Below are 23,154 nucleotides of genomic sequence, written 5' to 3'. Positions count from 1 at the left end.
CTAGGGTTCCTCACCCAGAATGTGTTTGATTTCTAGGGTTGGTGTTGCTAGTTGGTGTTGCTAGTTGGTGGCCAGGACATCTCCAATTATATTATATTGTTATATATTGTTATTATTTATTTATTGTTGTAAGCCGCCCCGAGGCTTCGGCGAATGGGGTGGCATAGAAGCTTTCTAAATAAATAAATAATAGTATTTCTTTATATAAAGCCAGTTACATTCAGCTGCTCAAGACTCATATGGATAAGGCCATTCACATTAATAAATGTTATGCTTGTTTTTAAGCTCATCCTACAATGCATGGGGTGGTAACATGAAAGAATGGTGTTTCTATAATGGGCATGTCCCTCCATGCAGGATTGTAGCAAGAGTTGGGTGTGGATGAGTGGCATTTCTTGTCTTATCAACCTTGCTATAATTTCAGGAAGTGAGATTTGGAATCACATGTCCTTTACTGCTGTAGGACCCATTATCTCAGGCACAGGGAGATGGATTTTGCATGCAGAAGCTGGTGGAGGAAGGAGGTATGCAGGGCTGTTGGAACTGGGGCGAGTGCTTGTCAGGGGGTTTGAAACTCAGCTGAATTCATACTCTGGAGAAACTCTTTAGGGCCACATTTTAGTGGTGTGGGGGAGAACGCAAAAGGAGCATATTTTAGCTTACAAGCAGTAACTAAGCTTTAAACCTCAGTAGAGGCAACTTCAGACTTTTAGGATGGGGAAAACCTGTGCAAAATGTAGGAACCACTGAACAGTTGGTGGCCAGAAGAAGGGGCCTGGTTATCTGGAGAACTCAGAAGGCCAGATTAGGACCCTGGGCAGAACAGAGTTGCCTGAAGGCCTGTGGTTCAACACCCCTGGTTTATGTGATGCAGCAGAAGCTGATAAGTGGGTAGAAGCCAAGAGAGCACCCATGCGGTTTCTGGAGTAGAGGAAGGGTCACTTAAATTACACCGAGCTTAGGTTTCTGCACATACTGTGAAACACTCATATTGAATTGATTTGCAAATTAAGTCAAGCAAAATGCAAGGGAGCTTGCAAGTATACAGAGCTTCAAAACTGTAGCTGTCCAAACCCTCACAGCAACCACATGAGGTCTAGTGATGAGAAAAGGAGACTGAGAGGGCAGTAAGACCATAGCTAAGGAAGGATTCGAACACTAGGTGACAGAAGGCTTATTTTGCATTTATCATACCTCTAGGACTCCTTAAACATTCAAGTATTCAGAAGCTTTAGGCATTTTATAGCCTCCTTTCATAAACATGTGTTCAGAAGCTCTCTCTCCATTTCCTTTCTGGAGAGAAAGCTTTCTTTGATCTTGCCACCTACTTTGCTTCTGGAAAAGCATTTCTTGGGTGTTAGATATGTGTTATTTTAGTTATTCTAATTGTAAGTCAAAAAAGCAAACATTGTCTTGGAAGAGACACTCAACCTTTCAGCTCAGCTTCTGTATCTTCTGCCGCATACTGTTATAATTAATCTTTTGTTCTATATAGGTTGTTTTTATTTATTTCATTTTGCCCTAAAAAGGATTCCAAAAACTAGGCTTCCCAGACTATTGCTTTCTTTTATGAAACTAAGAATGGGATTTTTATAAGTACTGCTGCCACCCAGAATTTTCCTTTAAAAAAAAAAGTTACAAGCAATTTAGCAGCAGTTTAATTTTGCCCATTTTGTTGGACAAGACAGAATTGGAGGGCAACTTCCATGTGGATCAGTGGGCTTACTGCTGTGGGCCTGCTAATGTTTATTATAATGGTTTGGAAATGCTTAGAGACTATCTAACAGCTGCATGCAATTTTGTGCTGATATTTATTTGGTGTATTTTAGACGCTGTCTGAAACTATAAGCACAAAGGGCTTCTAAAGAATTAATATAAACTTTGCTTGTAAAATTCCAAGGTTTATAGTGCAATTTCTTTAGAACAGATCCTTTTGGTTTTAAAAGGGTAGATGCTACTTAAAACCAAATCACATGTTTCTGACATTTACCTTCTACATTACAGTTGGGGTACAGTGGCAAGAACAAAAATACATCCTTCCACTTAGTCATGGTTATTTTTTGTTATTTTTCTCAGCATTATCCTTCTTTGGAATCTGTCCTCCAATTCTCGTTGGAATTGTCCATGCACAATCTGTATGAATCACAGCTTGCTGGTCAAGTAATTTTGTTTTTGACAGATTCTTCTGGAATGCTGGGTCTATGCTTTATTACTAGTAGCCTATTTGCAATGGATTGGATGGTTATTCTTGCAATTCAGTCTCTGTTCGGGACTTCCATTGTTTCCTGAGAATTGCCAATCCACACTGCTGCACTGATATAAAAGAGCAGAACCCAGCACTGAAGAGTGCAGGTTAGAGACTGAACGCTTGAATATTGTCCTGCAAAGAATTCTTTACCTGTAACAGACTTGTATGGTTATGTAGTCAGCCTAGCTTTTTCTTTGAAGCAGCCAGGGATGTTTTGCCTCAAGAGGAAAGAAATTCAAACTTGAATCCTGTCTCTTGCATCCTGAAATGCCACCATCTGGGAGAATGATGAGCAGTTTAGTCTGTTCATTATATACACTGTCTCTGAGGTTCTTGATTTCCCTGCTTTCAGACAGACCAAATATCCATGCTTCCATGTGTTTGAGAATGACATCTATATGCCATCCCTTCAAATGTTAGATCTTCAATTCATTGCATTACAGGAGGTGAACATTTATTCTCCCAATGATGTAATATTATTCATTAAACTGTCAAGAGACATGGAAAATTGATTTATGTTGACTATGCCTAACCTTCCAGGAAGCAGGTAGATCATAGGAATGTCTGAGGAATCAATTTTCTGGGAGAGCACAGCTCCTCAGGTTCTACTACATTTAGATGCAACTGTGAGTCTGAGGCTCTGGCAAGTGTACCCAGGAAGGAAACCTCATGTGAATGCTGCATAAGCAGCATCCCTCTTCTGTGCCACATGCACCTTTTTTGTGCTACTGCACATGAAATGGAAGAAAGTTGTTTTCACAGGACTCACCAGAAATGGAGTCGTGCTCAAACACTGTGCAAGCAGTTTCCCTCTTCCGTATCACATGGAGCAGTTTTTGCATAGCCTTCATTCTGCAAGCGTTCACAGACTCCCTCTTCATTTGGTTCACTTTCCAAGAATGGGAGAAGCATGAAAGGAAGTCTGCAAATACTTGAGGGATGGATTCTGTGGAGCTTTGCTGCATCCCTAACATCAGTATCAGTAAATATTTTTAAAGTGTTCCAATATAAAGTTTACCCTTATTATAATTTCCTTCCAAAAAGAGGCAACTGCTGGATATTGCCAAACATATGATTAAGGGAAGCTTTAGCAGTTTTAGCAGTATTAGTATTCAGTAGTTAGCTGAATTCAACAAGACTTTTTAAAAGTAATATTGTGGCATCTAATAAATATGAGACCAAGTTTTAAGAAATAACATGTAATTTCAGATCAATTAAATTTTCAGTTAATTTAGACTGATTAGACTAAATAGAACAATCAAATTCCTTATTCCATTCCTGCTTTAGACACTGCATATCATGTTTATTCATCAATAATAAATTTTTGTAAACATGGATTGTAGATCAATATAACTGTTCAGTGCACTGTGTTTCCAATAGTAGAGATGACTGTGGAGCTACAGAAGCAAATCTGGATTTTAACTAATGCTATAATTGCAAGTATTGAAAATCGGTCATAGCAGGCAAATCATATTTGGCACACTAATCCAAAAATAACAGAAACCTCCACTAATTGATCAAAAGTAAAAAATCAACTTATTCATTCAAGTCCAGCACAAAAGCATTTTATTATCAGTTTTTACATCTAGGATTAACCTTAAGGTCAGTTTACCATACAAAAATGGATTTAAGCGTAATTCATTCACAGTATTATCCACCACAAGTTTTTAACAGCCATTTCCGTGGGGTAAACCTGATCTATTTTAATATGCCAAGAGTCCAATGTTATCCATTTTGAGAGAGGTTCCAGAAAAGAAGTTCCTGAACTAAGCCAAAGGTGAACTGTCATGCCTTGACTAATGCAGGAGCTTTGAAAAAGATTGTTTTCAGAACTCCAGAAACCCCCAAAGCAGCATATGTTTGAGAATAGCTCAAGTTGGCCTCTGACACAGGGTGGTAACGATTTTTAACATCTATTTAGTTAGAGAATTAGAGAGAAGAGACAACTTATACCAGAGTTATTAATTTGGTCTAGCTTGTGAACATTGTGGGTGAAATTTAAAACTGATTGTTTAAAGAACTGTACAACACTGAAATGGCATTTCCCCCCATTGACTTTAAAAAAAAATCCTTTGGACACACATTGGTGAATTCTAACATCTTTTTTTAGTTTGGATTTTAGAATCAGAGCCAACTGACACTGAATTAGCTTCCTTTGATGCTATAGTATAGACTGAGGGGAGGGACAGATGGAACAAAAGTCTTAATTGCCCAAATTTACAATAGGTTCTCAGTAGCAGCTGCCACAAAAGAAATGTTAATGCAGTAAAAAGGTAAATGGGTGAAAGCTAAACCCAATTTAGGGACAATTTGAAACCTACATTGAGTTATTTGAAACTCCTTCCTGTACATTGTGAGTACTTCATTTGTCATGTCAGGATTTTCTTATTTCTCCTAACTTTAGCCCCATTTGTCATGTCCTACAGTAGTCTTGAATTAAAATTGGAACGCGTAGGCAAGACACAAATGCTTCCCGTTGCTTTCATTCAGCTACCCTGAAAATATCTAATACAAACAATCAATTTTTTGTGTGTGTTTCTTGCAGCTTCTTCAGGAGTGCTGTTGTTATTTTCATGGTGGTAAGGATGGGAATATCTGCAAATATAACAGATGGCCATCATTTTTTTCATGCTTCAGCCATGAAGCAAGGGGCAAAGTGTCACTCACTAAAGCATCCATACAGCCATCTATCCAACAGTATCACCATGGAAGTGTTCACTTATCGCATTCATGTTCACCCAAGATTTTCCCCTCCACTCTTGGTATCATGTGCCAGCATCATTTCTCTTCTGTGCACAATCATCTCTCCCATGTCTCTTTTTATAACTGCAACTCCCAAGCTTGTTGTTGTAATTAGTTAAGAGCATGCTATAAAATTAAAATTGCTTTTCAAGGAACAAGTGCCCTCATTTCACGCTGTGAGGATCTCTCTTTAATTAAACACATTTTAAGAGTTTGGTGTGTGTGTTTTTAATCTCCCACATATGCACTGAACATTATTACCTCTTATGATAATCAGCGCAACTGGGAATTGCTGTTTCAGCTCTTTAAACTGATTTGCATGCAATTCTTTGATTTCATATTTATTTGGGAGGTGCAGCACAAGCTTGTTACATTTCATAAAAGTTGCTACTCACCTGGGAATGCCTTCAGAGTGAAAGTGTGTTGACAGAATTCTCTCTCTCTTTCCCTCATTCAACTCATAACACGGAAGAGCTGGTTTGTGGTACTGTTAGACTTCTACCTGGAATTCAGATCTGAATTTCTTATGGATGGCTAAGGGCACACTCCCTCTGCCTGGGGAACTGAGAGAGATGCAGAACTCTTCTGTCTCAGCATGTATAAAACCATTCCCTAAACCAGTGTAAGAGACTGAGCTGTTTCAGGATCAGAAATGGATCAATAGCTAGTTACGTCTTTCAGTCATATTGTAAAATAGATTGTTCACATATCATATTGTATAGCGTGATTCACATTATGATTTATTGATAGCCCATACCATAAAAGACTTAGATCTTATTTTAGACATTCAGAGTTTGTGAGGTGGGTTGGACACATACATTGTTACACACCTGTCCTTCATGTGTAGGAGAAAACATAATGAGCTAGTTTGCATATAATGACCAACCATTGTCATTTGTGGTTTCTGATAATAAACAGAGCTATGTTATTTACTTACCAAATGTACCCACTTCAGAACCTGGGTTTTCTGAATGGCTCACAAAACAGGTAAAAAATTAAAAATTTAATATAAAATGATTTTATGAACTAACTGAAAACAACTGAAATGCATGACATCAGAGATAACACAGTAAAACATGGATTGGTGTCCCTACAGATGTTTTGGACTGCAAGTGCTATCAGCGACATCCAGCAAGGAAGTTGAAGTCAAAAGTATCTGGAGAGCATGAGGTTTGCCATGTAGTAAAGGCTGTCATTTCTACACGTATGTGGAAACTGTAGTTTCAGCTCCATTTCTGGCTAGTTTTAAAGTTACGAAAAAGAGTTGCCTCGGGAGGAATCTTGTTCCCTGCAAATATGCAGGGAAGGCAAAAGAAAGTAGAATGCATGGAAAAGTTGCACCCGTTGCGGCTCAGTCAATCACTTGATAGTTTTCAAGGGTTCCCACAATAATCCATTTAAGAACATACTTCCTATAGTTAGATAATGGGGGAAAATGATCAGTTAATTTAAAAGTCCACCTCAATCCAAGCAACCATTGTTTTCTTGACAATGTCCATTGCTGGTAATATGTTATGGATCTAGGAGGGATGACCTTCCCGATTGGTGGACTGCCTCTTTTACAATATCCCCCCTTCCCCCACAAAAATGTTCTGATAGGCTGTCTGACAGCAGTCCTGTGCGTTCCCCAATTGTCCTGGAGACCTAGAACTCACAAACAAACAAACAAACTTGAAATGCTCAGAACACACACAGTAGCTTTGCCATTACATAGTTTTTCACATGGGGAAGCATTTAGTCAGAAATTCCCTTATACTGTTGCAATGCTGTCAAATGCCTAGCAAAACAGCATTCATTTGGGGAAAGGAAAAAAAAATAGGAAGAACAATTAAAAGCAAAAATTACACACAAGGAATTCGAAATAAAAGAAGTATTTCCAATTTAGCACATCTTCACCTGCTTGAATAAATCCTTGTGTTTCAGGCGTATTGCAGTTTGCTGCAGAGAGGCTATTCTGAGAAAGATCATCATGACCTCCTGGTCAGATGTTACTGAATGTCCTCCTGGACACATGTACAAATGCACATATATTCAGATACACCCATCTAAGAGACCTTTGAACATTGGTCAGAGAGCTTCTGGGAAGTGATCCAATAAGGTATATGAACACCTGTCTCACTGAAAATGGGGCACTCAAGAATTAAAAACTAGCCCGTAATTACTGTTGGAATTAGCTAGTTGGCAATATGAACTATATGAACTCTAAAATGGATCTGTTCATATTACCAACAATAAGCAAATGATACAAGAGGCAAAATGACTAGCATAGACAAACATGCACTGGACTGCAGGGTCATAGATAAGCAAATGGCTAACAGTAATGTCAGCGAAAAAGGCAGAAAAGTTCAGGCATGGTGGGACAGCAAGAATAGGCAGGCTCATGGAGGCTCGTCGTCAGCAGCACCAGTGCTAGTCTGGACTTCGGTTACTTACTCCCAGTTCACACTTTCACTCCAGTTTCTGGCACTCTGTGCACTGTTTGCTCCCTTCTGTTTCCTTTCCTCTGCAGTCTTCTTACGAAACAATTCTATGTTGTCAGACCACTAAAGAATCCACCATAAAAGAGAAGGGGCTCACTCAGAGAAGGTAACAAAGCAGAAACCGAAGAGGGCTGCAGGCATGGTTTGCCCCACTGGGTGACCAGGCCAAGGCTGCACCAAAGCATCTGGCCATCCAAACCAACACCGATTCAAAATAGGCCCAATTGCTCTCTCTCTCTCTCTCTCTTTTTCTCCCTCTCACACACAGCATAAAGGCATGTATGTGGATGTAGGCAACAATTTGCAAAGAAAATATGACCTAAAGATAAAATAAGACTGAAATATACATTTCCTGAACACCCAGAATGGCACTGGAATGTGGAGCCATTCTGGAGATTTCGACAAAGAAAGACTTGGCCCAGGCTGCAGGCAGATCACCACTTCAACTAAAGCAGGGACCTGGGCAATCAGAATAGAGGTTCTAGGAAAGGAGTTTAATAATGCATTGACAGAACCCCAGTTTCTGTGGCTTAGAGGGGTTTCAGGAAAGAAGTATCAGTCACAGATAAAATTGTGAGGCAATTGGGGAAGTTGGGGAAATCCCTATCAGCCTGTTGTTCTTACTAATTATGCCACACCTGGAGGGAAATCACTCTCAGGTGTATGGATCTCGAAGTTGCTATGCCTGATCCATGCTATGCCATGGGATACTTATGGTCTATTCCACTGGGATTGACCATTTCTCTCCCAACTGGGAGATTTACAGGCATCCTACCCAGAGCAGGAAGAGTGTGGAGGCAATAATGGCTTCTGCTCTGCAAATAGTTTGACAGCCAACTATGGCTGCTGAACTGCTGTGCTTTAGAGGGGAGTGAAGAAGGCTGAGGTGCTACCAGGATATGCTGTATCTTGGCAATCCCAGCCTCCTCTCTCCTGTCCCCCGAAATTCTCCTAAAACCCTTATTTGAAATTGCCTTTACAGCCTCTGAAAAGCAGCTGGTGCAGTTCTTTCTGCATCAGCCTACAGTAGGTATACATGTGGAAATCTGAGCACATATCCCCATATTTGAGGTTGGAGCTCATTTTCAGCTGTATGGATTTCTAGAAGCTATGTAGAAGGCATAGGACTGCTCTGTTCATTTACTCCTGCCTGATTAGGTAGCTTTGCTAAATCTATGTACAGTTGTTGATGTTCCCATGGCAAAATCACTTGCTAAATACTCTGCCATTCATCCAGTCTTGCTAATTGTCCATGGCTCGACTTACTGGCTGTTAAGATTAATTATTAAAGAGATTGCACCTTTTTCTGAAAATTACTGGAGTGGGATGACTATACACTTTGGGCTGAACAGCTGCTTACAGTGTTGCTAGGAAGGAAACAAGGAATGAGCCAACTCTTGTTCTTATGGGGATTAGTTTAGTGAAAGTCAACCCCTTAGCAAAGACTGACAAATGTTTTGTCTGGTAGTGTGGTACCCTCAGCATTGGAAGCTGGAGGTTTGGCTAGCAAATTGGAAAACTACTTTAAAGGCTTTGACCCCCCTGTATAATGACCTTACACTTGATTTTGAAAGGAGCTGAGCTAACTAGTCCTAACTGGACAAACTATTGTGTGAAAGGCCTTAAGTTTTGGATATGCTATGGGAAAAATAAGGTGAGATCTGATTTGTTCAGGTAACTTAGCCTGGTCCCAATTTACCTGATGCTGTAGGGGGCACTGCTGAGCTAAATCAGAACTAGCAGGTTGTCATAATATGCTAACAAGGAGATTGCAGTTCCGTGAGCCTACTGTGGTAGTACTACCCAGGAAAAGATGGGAACTGATCTTTTTTGTTTGTTATTTATTTAAAATTGTTTTCAAGCTGCCTTTAAGTGCAGAACTCTTTCAAGGTGGTGTACAACATAAAAACAATGCACAGCAAATACAATTAAAATCAATTTGAACTAGAATATATCCTAAAAAAACAGATGTCACTGACGAAAGTTGTGGTTCACCAACTATGGAATGGCCAAGGAAATAGGTGGGTTTTCAGAATCTTCCTAAGGAAGGGACCTGACAGGCCCCTCATGAAAGCTCATTCCAAAGGTGTGGGGCCACTACTGAATGCCTCATCCTTGTAAACAACTCCTCTACTTTTTCCAGTCTAAACAGGAAGAATGAATGAAGTAGTACTCTGTGACACTATGAAATAAACCCATTTGTGCATTTTGCTATGGCATTGGATGGAGCATGGGACCATGAAATCCGCCCCCAATGTCTTTTGGTCTCTCACCACAGAAGTGACTCATGTCTGATCAGGTGCATTTCATTGCTCTGCAGAATTCACAGCTGACCAGTTGAGTATTTGGTAGTTAATTCAAATATATCCTCTGCTGGTTACAACTGCCGCCGCCAAAAATTTCTATAATAAAGTAATTTTCTGAAAGAACAAAAATCAGAACCACAAACTGGCCTCTTAACAGCAACAGCAGTCCATTGCCTCAGTCTGAAGTGTGCATATTAAAAAGAAGGCATGATCCTAAACAGAGCAGAAGATGAGTGTAGTGGGGAAAAAACAAGGACTACTTCAAAACCCAGGGAAACGAACAGTGAAAAGTCTGGGTGCACACAGTGGAAGCCTTGCTGTACTACAGAGGTGTAAAACTTGCTGCTCCAAAGCCAGCCACCTATGGGCTGTGTGGTATCCATGGGCATGGTTGCACCCTCTAGCCTCGCCCTCCCGCCTCCCACTTTGTCTCAGTGCTGAGAGGCATTCCAAGCCCTTCGTAGTACAGAGGAGAGTTGTATCCTCTTAGTGCCAAGCTGAGTCCTTGGCTTCATGCAGCACATATCGCTCCCACAGACCCCTCTTTGCAAGCTTATTTTAGACCATTTCTTGTTTTGTTGGTTATGTAGGTGCTGCCAACTGATTAAGATGGATTTTATTATAGAGTGTTTTATATATTTCATTTGTTCTTATGAAACAGAACAGAATGCAGACCACTTTTCAGAGTTAATTCGGCGAAACAAAGTCTACCCCAAAAAATCTACAACAAGGGAAGGAAGGGAAGAAAAGGGATAAAAGGGAAGGAACAAGCCTCACTGTGTGATTAACATTCGCTAGTGGAATTAAACATTTAGCATACATAACCTGACGCTGCAGACAAATGTTAACATTCCATTGTGGGGTTGTTAGGACTTCTTCAAAATTAAAACACGTGCATACACAAAGCTGTTTTTCAGCCATCCGTTCTTCACTGTCAACTTGGATGGGGGTGGGAGGGAAAGCTGTTAACATCTCATGCAAGACAAGGTTGCTACACCACCTTTGAATAGCGTCACTAAATCATAGTTCAAGGGGCTGTATGTGTAGTTATGAAAAGCCAGAGGTTAAACGATTTGGGAATAAAATGTCATTTCATGGAAGTGAAATTAATCCTCAGAGGCTTTTAGTACTCCCAGAGTTTCTTTTCACTTGCAGGTTTAGAGCTAAGTAATTTTATTAACTGAGGAAAAGAGGAAGAAAGATTGTTAACTCATGGTTTTATCCTAATTGCAAAATTTATTGTGTGTTGCATTTTAGGAATTTTAAATCGAAAGGTCTGAAAGGCAGTGAAAGTAAAGTTAAATAGCACTGGGGGGTATGCTTCTGTAGGTGTTATTTGGAACATTGTATGGATGGCTGAAAAGATTAATTGTTGCTTGCAGCTAAACAGATGATTATTTTTTAAAAAGATATTTTATTACAGTGTGTCATGACAAAAGCTCTGAGTCCCGACTGTGTCATGTTTTTTCAAACTTTTTTCATGTTGACAAGGTTCATGTTTTATAGCACACCAGCAGAATGTGTTGACATATATTCAAATCAGTGATTAAATGTTTAGAAACCTGCCACTCAGAAAATAACCTTGATGGTCTTTGAAACCAGCATTTTAGGATCCTCTGTGCTTATGCCTTGATCAGGCGTTGCTGTAGGACTAATACATGCCTTCAATTAATGCAGTGCTTTTGTGCACTGTGCTGTTTTAAGACCATGAAACCTAGATAAGATATTCACATTCACTCTTTTTCCCATTTTAAACTGTTTTCATTACCTTGTTCATCCATTAAGCTCTCCAGATAGTCTTAAATAATTTTAGTACATTTCATTTTATAGTACTTCACATTCATTATGTCTGTAATCCCTACAACAATTTTCTAGGGTAGGTCAATTTCACTTCACTTCACTTCACTTCTGTAACACCCGGTAGCCACAGCTTGCTGGGTGGTTTACAAAGTCTAGTGTTATTATCCTTCCATTACAAATGAAATTAGAGAAAGTCAAGAGTTCATGGATTGTGCATGACCACCTAATTAATTCATGACAGAGGTTAGATTTTCACGAGGGACTTCCTGATTCTCAGTTCAGATGGCACCTGGAGTAGGGTTCTCCCTGCTGCAAATAGCTGTAGCATTTTTTTCTTTCTCTTTTCAATGTATTGGCATGACAGCAGAAAGGAAAATGTCAAACTCCCTCTTGTGCAGCCCTGAATGAAAAATGCCCCTGCATTTCTAAAACTGTTTATTCAAGTTCTCCTGCACTGATAGTTGCATGTGTAATCATATTCATGTCCACTCAGAAAAAAAGTTTAATTGAGCTCAACAAAGTTTACTACCACGTAAGGATTACAATCTAAATCTAAAGGTTTACAATCTAAACGGCTTGGGTCCTGGTTACCTGAAGAAGCGCATGCATCCATATATGCCCAGCCGCCCCTTGAGATCGGTGGGGGAGGCCCTTCTCCAGGAACCCTCCGTGAAAGAAATTAGGAGGGTGGGTACTTGGAGGAGGGCTTTCTCTGCGGTGGCGCCTAAATTATGGAACGCGCTCCCCAGAGAGGTCCGCCTGGCGCCGTCGTTATTTGTTTTTCGGCGCCAGGTGAAGACCTTTTTATTCAAGCGGCATTTTAACTGTTAATATTATTGGATTTTATCTGGCCAGGGCGGCTTATTTTATACTGTATTTTTGTATTTTTAATTTAATGTTTATACTCTTGATTTATATTATAATTATTTTAACTTATTGTTGTAAGCCGCCCCGAGGCTTCGGCGAATGGGGCGGCATAAAAATGTTTTAATAAATAAATAAATAAATAAATAATAAGCTACCTATATCAGTGGGATGGTCTATAAGAAAAAATGAGTAAGTCTATATGGTAACCTAGCCTGAATGTTAGGTATAAGATATGAATGGAATCAGAGCCTGTGTCTCCATAGCACCCAGTCTATGAGAAGCCAGGAAAACAGCTGTGCTCTACAGCATGAAACAGGAGCTTCGGAGCCATTCCGCTGGCAATCTGTTTCGTCTTCCTATTCCAGAATGAAATCAAGGCCGTGAGATAAGCACCAGTTATGTCAACTGGGAACTCTCCAAGAGTCTTTGGGATGGAAGCAGGCAGACCAGCTTAATGGATCCACTATCCCTGCTGAAGGAATGGTAGCAGCCAGTCTAAACCTCACTAGAAAGTGGTCTGACCCTGACAACAGGGTTGCAGAGAATTTCTCCACCCAGACCCTGTTTGGTACTTATCAAGAATGCCAGATCTAGGGTGTCTGTGGGTGAGTGGGTGGGTAGGGGAGCCTTCCCAGCCTGGCCTGCCCAAATGCTTGGATTTGAACTTCCATCAACTCCAATCAACATGGCTGATGATCAAGGATGTTGAGAGTTGTCATCCAAAACTTCTGGAGTGTACAAGACTGAACAGTGAATGTAGGATATATATTGAGACAGATTAATAGATCCTTCTTTGGCAACGCAAACTGCTAGTGTATAGGCAGAGAAATGGTCTGGATTGGGACTGCTACAGTGGGGCTTCAACGGTGGGTTAAAGCCCTCTATGCTTTGTTAGGTTCCCAGTGCAGACCGGATTCCCTGTGCTTCATTCCGCAGAAGGAAAAGAAAGGAGTCTCTGCTAGCAACATTTTTAAAGTTACAAGTAATTTGATCCTAAAACCTAGCATTCAGGCTGGTAGAGTGTATAGCGGGTACCACTTGGCTTCTCTGAAACAAGAATGTCTATGACATTTTGATTTGGATCACAGAAATGTTCAAATGTTGCATATGGAAATTTGGCATATTTAATTGAAGTAGTTTTGTACCACTCTCCAAAGTCCAAAGTTTTCTAGACTGGTTTGCCTATAATCAATTAAGCAGGGCAGTTAAACTTTTCCACTGGCTAATCAAGAGAAAAGAGATCAAGACTGTTGAGAACCACTTTTCTTCTGCAATCCCTCGTCTCCTGAAAGTCTATTTTGGAGGTTGGGGGATCCTCAGAAAACAGTGGTCAGAAGGACAGGTAATTTGGGTGGGCCTCGACTCATGGAAAGCTCCTGCCAGGAGAAAACAAGTCAATCCAGCCCATTGTTCTCTAGGCCAGTTGTTAGCAGCCTTAAGAGTCTATTTAAAATGGAAAGATTGGGGATAATAATCGCAATCGTAATAACCATAACATGTTTTTTAAAAGCAGAGTTCAAACTGGGGGACACAGCCTAGTTTGTCAAAGTTCACATTTATGACTCATCCTGTCATATGTATGGAACTCACCAGTTCCCATTTTAAAGAACATGGGCACCACCTGCCTGTCACATTACCTGTGCACAGCCCATTGAAATGAATGGAATTTTTCTGTCGTATTTTTGTGTAACTGGCATAGCATTACTGATACTGGCTACTCATCCCAAGTGTTGCTGAGGCAAGCAATGGAGGCATACAGGCATGTGGAAGATCATGACTTCCTCTCTGTGATGTGGTCTTTTGAACTGCAGAGGAATATTTCGCATGAGCAGTGTCATGTGGAAAGGGTAGTTTGGAAGTAGACCACTTGCGAAAAGAGCTGTTTCAGTAGGCAAGCCTGCTACTCTGTTACATCTTCTGTACTATATTCAATGAATACATCAGATCACAAATCCAAGAGTACACACACATGTACATGCACTTTCTGTATGAGCATACACAAGAAATAAACCAGAGAACCCAGGCAAAGTTGTCTGCAACATATTCCAACTTCTAAGAAATTGTAGATGGAGAAATGTTTCTAGTCAGAGTAATGGTCTGTTCCGGTCTGTTGGAAAATTTCTGGAATTTAACCAGGTGTGTAATTACATATAGAAGGTTATCTAGATCTTACCTAGAAAGGTAAGATCTAGAAAGAATCCTTGAGAAAGTTTCCATGATCCAAGAAAGCAAAACCCTGCAGGAGTTGGGAATGTCTTTTTATTCCTGGTTAAGCTGCTAAAAGGTTTTTATTTAATTTGTGCTTCACTATAATAGCTACAATAACAGCTATTCTACAATACAATAGATATCCTTTAAAATTGTTCTAGAAATCATGCTAAACTCTCACCAGTGAAATAATAGAGAATTGTTTAAATGAGCAATTCCCTGAATCTGTTGGAGCTGTTGAAAATGTCTGGAGGTTTTTTTAATAAAATGTAGTGATTTAATTTTAAACACTTTTGCATTACTCTTCTTTCTTGATTGATGACAGATATAGTAGATGTTATACTGTATGAATTATTTTCTTTTTAAAGGTAGGCTTCCACTTTTCTAGAAAATATAAAGAGAATAATAGAACAGTCCTATGCATGTCTACAGGGACTGCAGGTGGCGCAGTGGTTTAAACTGCTGTGCTGCTGGGCTGGTTGATCGAAAGGTCACCAGTTCGAATCTGCACAACAGGGTGAGTTCCCATTGCTCAGTCCCAGCTCCTGCCAACCTTGCAGTTCGAAAGCATGCAAATGCAAGTAGATAAAAAGGTACACTTCGGTGGGCAGGTAACAGCGTTCCGTGCACTTCGGTGTTTAGTCATGCCGGCCACATGACCATGGAGACTGTCTGCGGACAAACGCTGGCTCCCTCGGCTAGGAAACAGAGATGAGCACCGCCCCCTAGAGTCAGGCATGACTGGACTTCACGTCAAGGGGCAACCTTTGCCTTTACCTTTATGCATGTCTATACTCAAATGTTAAGTTCATAAGGAAAATTGTACACACTGCCATGAGTGAAAAATAGGGCACAGCAAAAGGACAGGATTCCCATAAGAAGTTGTGCTGGGTTTGAAAAGAACCTGCCCTTTGGTGATTTATTTTTATTTTATTTTTTACTTTTGAAGCAATGTGTGTTCACAGTATAATCCTCTTCCAAAGAGAAAAGGAGGAAATTGGGCATGGAGCAGCCACTGATGGGTGTGCATTTCATGACAATCCTTCACAGAAAGGATACTGTGATCAACGTGTACGAATTAGCACTTGAAGAAGGGCTAGAGTTAGGAGATGTAAGATGGGAAAAGAACAGTGCTCTGAGAAATGTATGCCAGTTGCTGGGGAAGCTGAGCAGGCGGTGTTGCTGCACTTCTGTCCCATTTGTGGGCTTCCCAAAGGCAGCTGTGTGAAGAGAATGCTGGATGCAGCTTTGGCCTTGCTCTGCTCGGCTCTTCTAACGGTCTTAGATGTCTGAAGCTTCACACCTGACGTTATCTGTGCAGAGATCCTCAAAACTCCTTCTTGCTCTCATTTTTATTTCAAGTCAACTCAGCTTGGCCTGTTGCTCTTTCCAAAACTGTATTTTGCTACAACCCAGTGCTGGAATCAAGAAGGCCACTGCTCATCCACATGTCCCATCCACCTCCAGTAAGAAGAGGAGTATGAATGCCTATTCCTGTTTTATATCAAGGTCATTATTGGTCAGAGTTCCTTCCATTACCACATCTCAAAAAGAAAATGTGGGCATATATAGATACCAAGTATTGGAGTAGGTTAATACAGGGGGCTGTCTGGTAAGTGTTAAATAATCAAGGCCTACTAAGAAGTCAGCAGTCCAGTTCTCATTGTCCTGCCAAATGGTTGTTGTGCTGCCAAGTTCCAAAAGCTCTGTTCGGCTGCTGAAGTGCAGTGAATTTACCTTTACTGTAGTACAAGGCAATACATATAGTTGCCTTATCATATGGTTACATGTATTTCTGCTAAGCTGCCATTTTCTAAATGGACATCTGTTTTCACAAGAGTTTGGTTTCTTTTTATTTATTAGAGTAAATGTGCAAAATACAGAACCATATAAAGAATCTGGGTGCAATCTAGAAAATATTATTGATTAGTTATTTATTTAAATATGGAGAAATCTGCATTGTACTCACTGATGTAATATATAATTTTATAATATCTTAGGGCTATTTATGGCACAGTCCTATGATCTTTAGACAGATGTTTGATTTTGACAAATTGATGGGTGGATGAGAGATGCTGAGAGTTGTAGGAATATTTCTATCCAAACATGCATAGGTTTGTACTTTTAATTATCTGAACTTTGCCCCTGGCTTCTATATCAGTATTTCCCAAGCAGGTGCCCTGCAGATATTCTGGATTGCAATATCCATGATCTTTGCTGCTTGGTCTTGCTGGCTGGGGAAATTTGGAGTTGTCATGCAAAACACCTGAAGGGCATATTCTCCAGATTGTGGAGGCTATTCTGCAGTGATGAGTGTATGTATATATGCACACAGATTAATTGCTTTATGAAGATAGTATGGTTCATAGGCTTCTGATTTATAATTGAGTTTATCATTACTTGCAATATAAACTTTGAATCAGATACTGCCCCTTCAACAGTATCAGTCGGATCCTGACCTTGGGCTAATAATGTACCCTTATGTACTGTTCAGTTCAATTGGGTCTACTTTAAGTAATTGGACTAACTTTGGCTACAACCTCCTATGCTGAACTTCTCTAGTGTGGCTTCCTATTTTCTTTCTTTCACCCTCTCTCTAACCCATCTTACTGCAGCACAAACCCAAGCATACTTACACAGAGGTAAATCCCATTCAGTGAAGTTTCCTACAAAAGTTGCTTCCTGATGAGAAGTTACTATGAATTTATTAATTTTATTTCTATACCACCCAATAGCCAAAGCTCACTAACTCACGTTGTGGAGGAGATCCTCATGGGGTGCTTCTTGATAGGGATTTTGCTACACCATTGCCCTACATCTTTTGCAGAATGTTATGGAAGGTCATCATCATCTTCATGTCACAGCTTCCCATTTTTCTCACTACCTCTTCCATTATTTTTCTTTCCACAAAAAAATATGTTACAGTGGGGGGGTGTCAGACAAAAGAGCAGAATGATACCTTCTCACTAGTAGATCTAGCAGCCTTTTGTCTGGAAGCATCCATTACCCATAATCCTTCTATACTTTTTCTCACCTCCAAAATATGACCTTTTTGAGGACAGAAATATAAGAGAATCTGCACAGGTGTAGATACCTGTACAGATTGTTTCTATTTTTTTAAAGGAGCATAGTTTTGAGGTGCATGGTGACCCATAATATCTCTGCATGTATTCAATATAATATTTAAAATGATATTTAAGAAAAAAGTTCCATGCACCAATTTAGCTATAAACTAAATAAAAGGACTTTCCAAAATTATTTTTAAAAAGAAGTACAAGGATTTAGTGTTATAGCCGCATAATGCTATAGTGCTAGTTTAAATAAAAAGTAATCTAGCATTATAGGATGCACCTAGAAGAGTGTAATACTTCTATTTTTAAATCATTTATTTTTTTCTGGTCACTATCATTAACTACCTTGTTGAAAACAGGTCTTCTTTTCAAGCAGTATATTCAAGTAGTATGGTGTGAGTGTGGGTATTTTGCTGTATTTCATATTCTCTCATTTTTACTATTAGCTTTTGTAATTCCAAAAGATGTTACTGGAAGGGTACTTAGAGCTATCTGTAAGGTAGATTTTTTTAAAAAATTGTGTGAATTATAAAAATAGCACCCACTGCAAAAGATATAATGAATGCATGCTGAAAACTGTGATAGGTTCAGCTACCCAGTAAGTTATTAACCACATGAAAACCACACAACTTAACAAAAATAGCAGTGTAGTACAAAGGGTATTGGTGTGGGTGGAAGACAGTGTGACGTACACAAAGAGAATGCACTCTGTCCCCCAGTAATGTGGAAAGTCCTACAGCAGAATGATCATGGTTTATTAGTGCTAGCAGCTGTCTATACAGAAGCTCCCCAAGTTATTGGACACTGGATTGCTTGATCTCACTTCACATCTTGGTCACTAGTGGAGTCCAGAGCTATACAGAGCTGGAGGATAAACTGCATGTGTGCCACTGTCTGCTTCATAAAGGAAGGGTGATTGATAAAACTTCCAGTTGTAAACAGTGCTGTACACCTCACTCATGGGTTAAAATTGTGCCATTCGAAGTCAAGGTTGTTTCTTTCGAAATTGGATTGATTAGTAAACACTAAATAAGAGATGCTTTTATTTTGCCCTAAGGCTTGGAGCTTGTTGCACTAAGGAGTGTAAGGTTTGGCATTCTGCTCAGTGATCGTGCCTTCAAATTGTGTTGCACTCGTGGTGGATCGTTCAGTGTCGCTCTAGATGAGGCGGCTGTGTGCCAGCCCTGCTGCATTTCTTCCTTTGTCGCTGGTGCCATGGAGCTCTTCATACAATGACAGCGAGCAGCGTCTCTGCAATGCCACAAGATGGTTACACTAGACCTGTATGCCAGGATCGCCTCATTGTTGTTCTTTACTGTTGGAGCTACTACATATTTAATGACCATAAGTAATTAGGGGAAAGCTTTCCCTGAGGCTGTGATCATCTTCAGTCTGTTAGGAAATAAGTACTAAAACCAATTTAAGTTAATCAGAGGAATTCCTCTTCTTATGCTGCAGCATTTCTCTATTTTTTCCTATTTGCTAGCCTTTTTCACTCTTATTTTTATATATTATATTATTTGAAGACATTGTGCTATTGTCAGTGCTTCTCTTAGAGGGAGAAAGTTCTAGTTGTTGTTCATTGTGTTGTTTTGCTGAATTAATTTGTGCCTATAATACTTTTATATATTTTAGTCATTACTTCAAGAAGACAGGACAACATACCATAATGAGGATTAAAAGCATATATTCCAGTCAGCATCTTAGTGCAGGGTAGACTTTTTGTGTGACTGATATATGTATGTTTAATAATACCTTAAATATCTGCTATGTATTTCTGTTTTTATGATGTGTGGCTCTATATTTTGCATATCAATAACAGCAGAAAGCGAGTTAATAAGCTCATTCATTCTCTGGAATATACACGTAGGAGCCCCTTTTGTCCTTTCAAACACTCTTTCGGAAGGTAAATTTCATTCTTTAGCTCAACAGCTTGAGAGCAACAAGAAATGTCATCCTCCTGAACAGGTTGTGTTTTTGGACTGTATCACCTCATTGCTACTGACATGCAAAATATTACAGAGTTCTTATGCCTGAATGTTATGGGCAAGGTGAATTGAGTTATACCTTACCAATTAGCATTTCATCTATATGGTGAAGAACTGTATTGTTTCTTAGCTAGTTCCATCTTTGGTGTCTCCTGGTTCCCAGTGGTCTGTGGTCCTGCTCTATGATCCATGTCATGTGTAACTGTCTCCAGATAGCTGGGAAAGATGAGCCCCCATTACAGTAGGAGAGATCAACATGCACCACACAGAATTATCTCTGCATTGCAGAGCATCTCTTGCCCCATTGAACTATGTGTATGAGGATGAGTGTTCACAGGGTTTGTTTGTTTGTTTGTTTGGCACGCTATGTTTATAAAGCCATTAAAAAGGCCTTCTCAAGAAGGTTTACAAAATAACAAACATAAAGCATATATACTTATCTATGAGTACAATTAAGTAAAATAGCATTATTACAATTGCCTTCCAATACAAAGAAAAATAACAGTGACAGACTGAAATCATAAAATGTAAAATGACTTGGGATCAGGATACCTGAAGGAACGTCTCCTGCAATGCGCTCCCCAGAGAGGTTCACCTGGCACCGACTTTATATTCTTTTTGGTGCCAGGTGAAAACCTTTTTATTTGCCCACCATTTTAAGAATTGGGAATTTTATATCTGATTATAACTATCTACAGTCACATTTTGATTTTTTGTTTTTGATCTTGATTTGATTTTGACTTTGTTTTCATTGGTGATATGTTACTGTTGGTTTTATGTATATTCTTAATTATTGTTTTGTTTGTTTTGATTTCTGTAAGCCATCCTGAGACACTTTGCATATAGGACAGGGTATAAATATTTTAAATTACTTAATTAAATAAATAAATATGACCTGTATATCACCAGTGTCAATTAAAAATGGACTAAAAACATCCAAGATTTTAAGAAGATCCATTAAAATATTCAAGAAAGGAACTAGGCATAACTGCCATGTAAGAACAGCATAAAAAGATGGGGCCGCCACAGAAAAGACCCTGTCTATAGTACCCACCAGTATAATACATCTTATTGACAGACACAAAAGCAGAGCCTAGAACCTGGGGAGTTATTACTTCAAATAACTTGGTTCCATGCCCTGTGTTAATCCTCAGGAGGTTAAATTGGCTCTGAAATGTATTGCAACCACCTGATACAGAATCCGTATTCTAGCCAAGTCCCCCATAAGCTTCAAGGCAGCTGCATTTGGCACCAGCAGCATTCACCAGCCACATACAGAGTGCTTTATAACAGACTATTCTGGATGTAACCAGAGCATAAATATTTCTGGTGCTTCTGATGATATAGGCAATTGTATGCTGTAATAAATTTCTTGGTCTTTAAGGTGCTACAAGACTGTTTGTGGTTTTGGCAGCCACAGACTAACAGGGCTGCCCCTCTGAAAATTGTAGAAAGATGTATCTCTTTATGTAGATGTACAGTAGATGTGCATATGGCATACAAAACTACTAACTGTTGTTCACAATTAAAGGCGAATCAAAGGCAGGATGGTTTATATCATCAGTTTTTATTAGGGATTGCCACAAAATGGCTTCTTCCATGAGATTCCTTTTAGAGCTCTGCTTTTTTCTTACTTCTGGCAGAGAAAGACTTTCCCCTGCTGGTTTTATGACTGATTTTAGAATCTCACAATGCATAATATGCCTGGTTTGTTTGTTAGATATCACTGCAGTATATAAAAAGAAAACTGATTTACAGGAGCTGCTTTTCAGTTGTTTGTTATATGTTGAGCAGATACAGACTCTACCCTGCCTTCCAAAGCATTTGGAGATGTTTGTGTATTTCCTTTATACCACATTGCAACTCTTAAATATTTAGATATCTGCATGCTAAATCTGGGATCTCGGAGAATGAGGGATGGTATGATCACACTAGCAAAGGAACCAAAATGTAGCAAGTCCCATTTTCATATTTTGTCTTTAAAAGATGTCTGAGACACCGTAATCCTATTGATCTCAGCATTTAGAAGTAAGCCCCCAATGAGTTCAGAGGAACTTGCACACAAGTAAGTGCATATAAGTTTGAAGTATGAATCAATATTTATCACACATGTTTCATTTTGTCTTAGGGCATAGCTGGCACTTCTAGAAACAGAGCTGCACTAGCAGCAGAACAAATTGTTGCAGTCCTTGCTAAACTGTAACATGCCAGATTGCCACTGGGGTGGGTGGTGGGTTGGAGTGGCAGAAAACTAATATATTTGTCTTGAAGTCTTCTTCTTGATCTGCTGTGGTCAGAAAGGCATGTGGGGAGGGGGTTGGTAATATGCAAGAACACACAAACATTTTAGTACCTGTATAATCCAGCAAAGAGGTGCACCATATGATTCTGTGGATTGTGTGCTCTGACTTGGACTACATCTTTCTGAATATTGTGGCTACTGTTCATCTCTACAACCTTTAATCAGCCTTTGCTGGTTCCCCTGTGCCTCACATAGTTAAACCTACACAGCTGACTTCCAGCAATAAGCACTGGGACTGTTACAACTGGGGAAGGAAAGATAACCTGGTGTAGTGGTTTCAGTGCTGGATTGAGACTTGGGAAATCTAAATTCTTGTCCCTGCTCAGCTGTTGAATCTCACTAGATGACCTCAGGTTAGTCACTGATTTTAGCCTACCTTATTTTTTTGGGTTTGTGTGAGAATAAAATGGAGAAGAGAAGGACCATGTGAGCTACCTTGGGTGTTTGTTAAAGGGAAAAATGGTAGAATGCGTTTTTGCTATTGATATTGTTATTCTTACAACTACTACTGAAACTAATACTATGTTATTCAAATACGAAAGAGAAAGGACATTCATTGGATGTAAAGCCTTGAAATTTGCATAAAACTTTCCGAGCTACCCTCAGATAGGTTTCCATTGCCATATTAATGGAACTTGAGCTTTTCAGGTCTGTGTCACATAGCTAGAACTCAAGAATGTAGAAAGAACAAGGTCTGTCTAGTCCAGGGTTCTGTCTGCACAGTGAACAAGGGCCCATGGGACACGTTTGTCTTTGTTGTCTGTGCATATTTCCAGTATGCTTAGTTGTAATTCCAGAGCAAAATATAATATTAATCTGTTAATTAAAGCAAGCTTTTTGAGATTTGCATTCTGGTATAAAAATGCAGAGTTTAATTGTTAAACATATAGGCAAAAATTGGTACATATATTCATGTGAAGCAGACATTTTTCTCCAATTTTAATATCTGTATTACCCTTTTAATTTTCTAAGCCACCAAGCATCTTCTGATTCACCAAGACCCTACCTATGAATGGTTCATACCAACTACTTGGTAAACTGCTGATCTGCCTGTGTCATCTTGATCTACTTTGCTTTCCAAGGTTGTTATCTGCCCCCCCCACCCCAATTTTCTCCCCACAACAGGTACCTTCAACTGAGCA

At 39.5% G+C, this 23,154-nt stretch overlaps 1 protein-coding gene across 5 annotated transcripts in view; it reads left to right on the top strand.

Moving 5' to 3' along the window:
* CLYBL (citramalyl-CoA lyase) overlaps positions 1 to 23,154 on the top strand; it is a 228,273-nt gene that overhangs the window by 74,670 nt on the left and 130,449 nt on the right. The gene's annotated exons all lie outside the window — the stretch shown is intronic.

Source organism: Varanus komodoensis, unplaced genomic scaffold (assembly GCF_004798865.1).
Source record: "Varanus komodoensis strain SLA01 unplaced genomic scaffold, ASM479886v1 scaffold2, whole genome shotgun sequence".
NCBI classification, from domain to species: domain Eukaryota; kingdom Metazoa; phylum Chordata; class Lepidosauria; order Squamata; family Varanidae; genus Varanus; species Varanus komodoensis.
The sequence above is the reverse complement of the archived record's forward strand: the minus strand, read 5'-3'. Positions and strand labels throughout refer to the sequence as shown.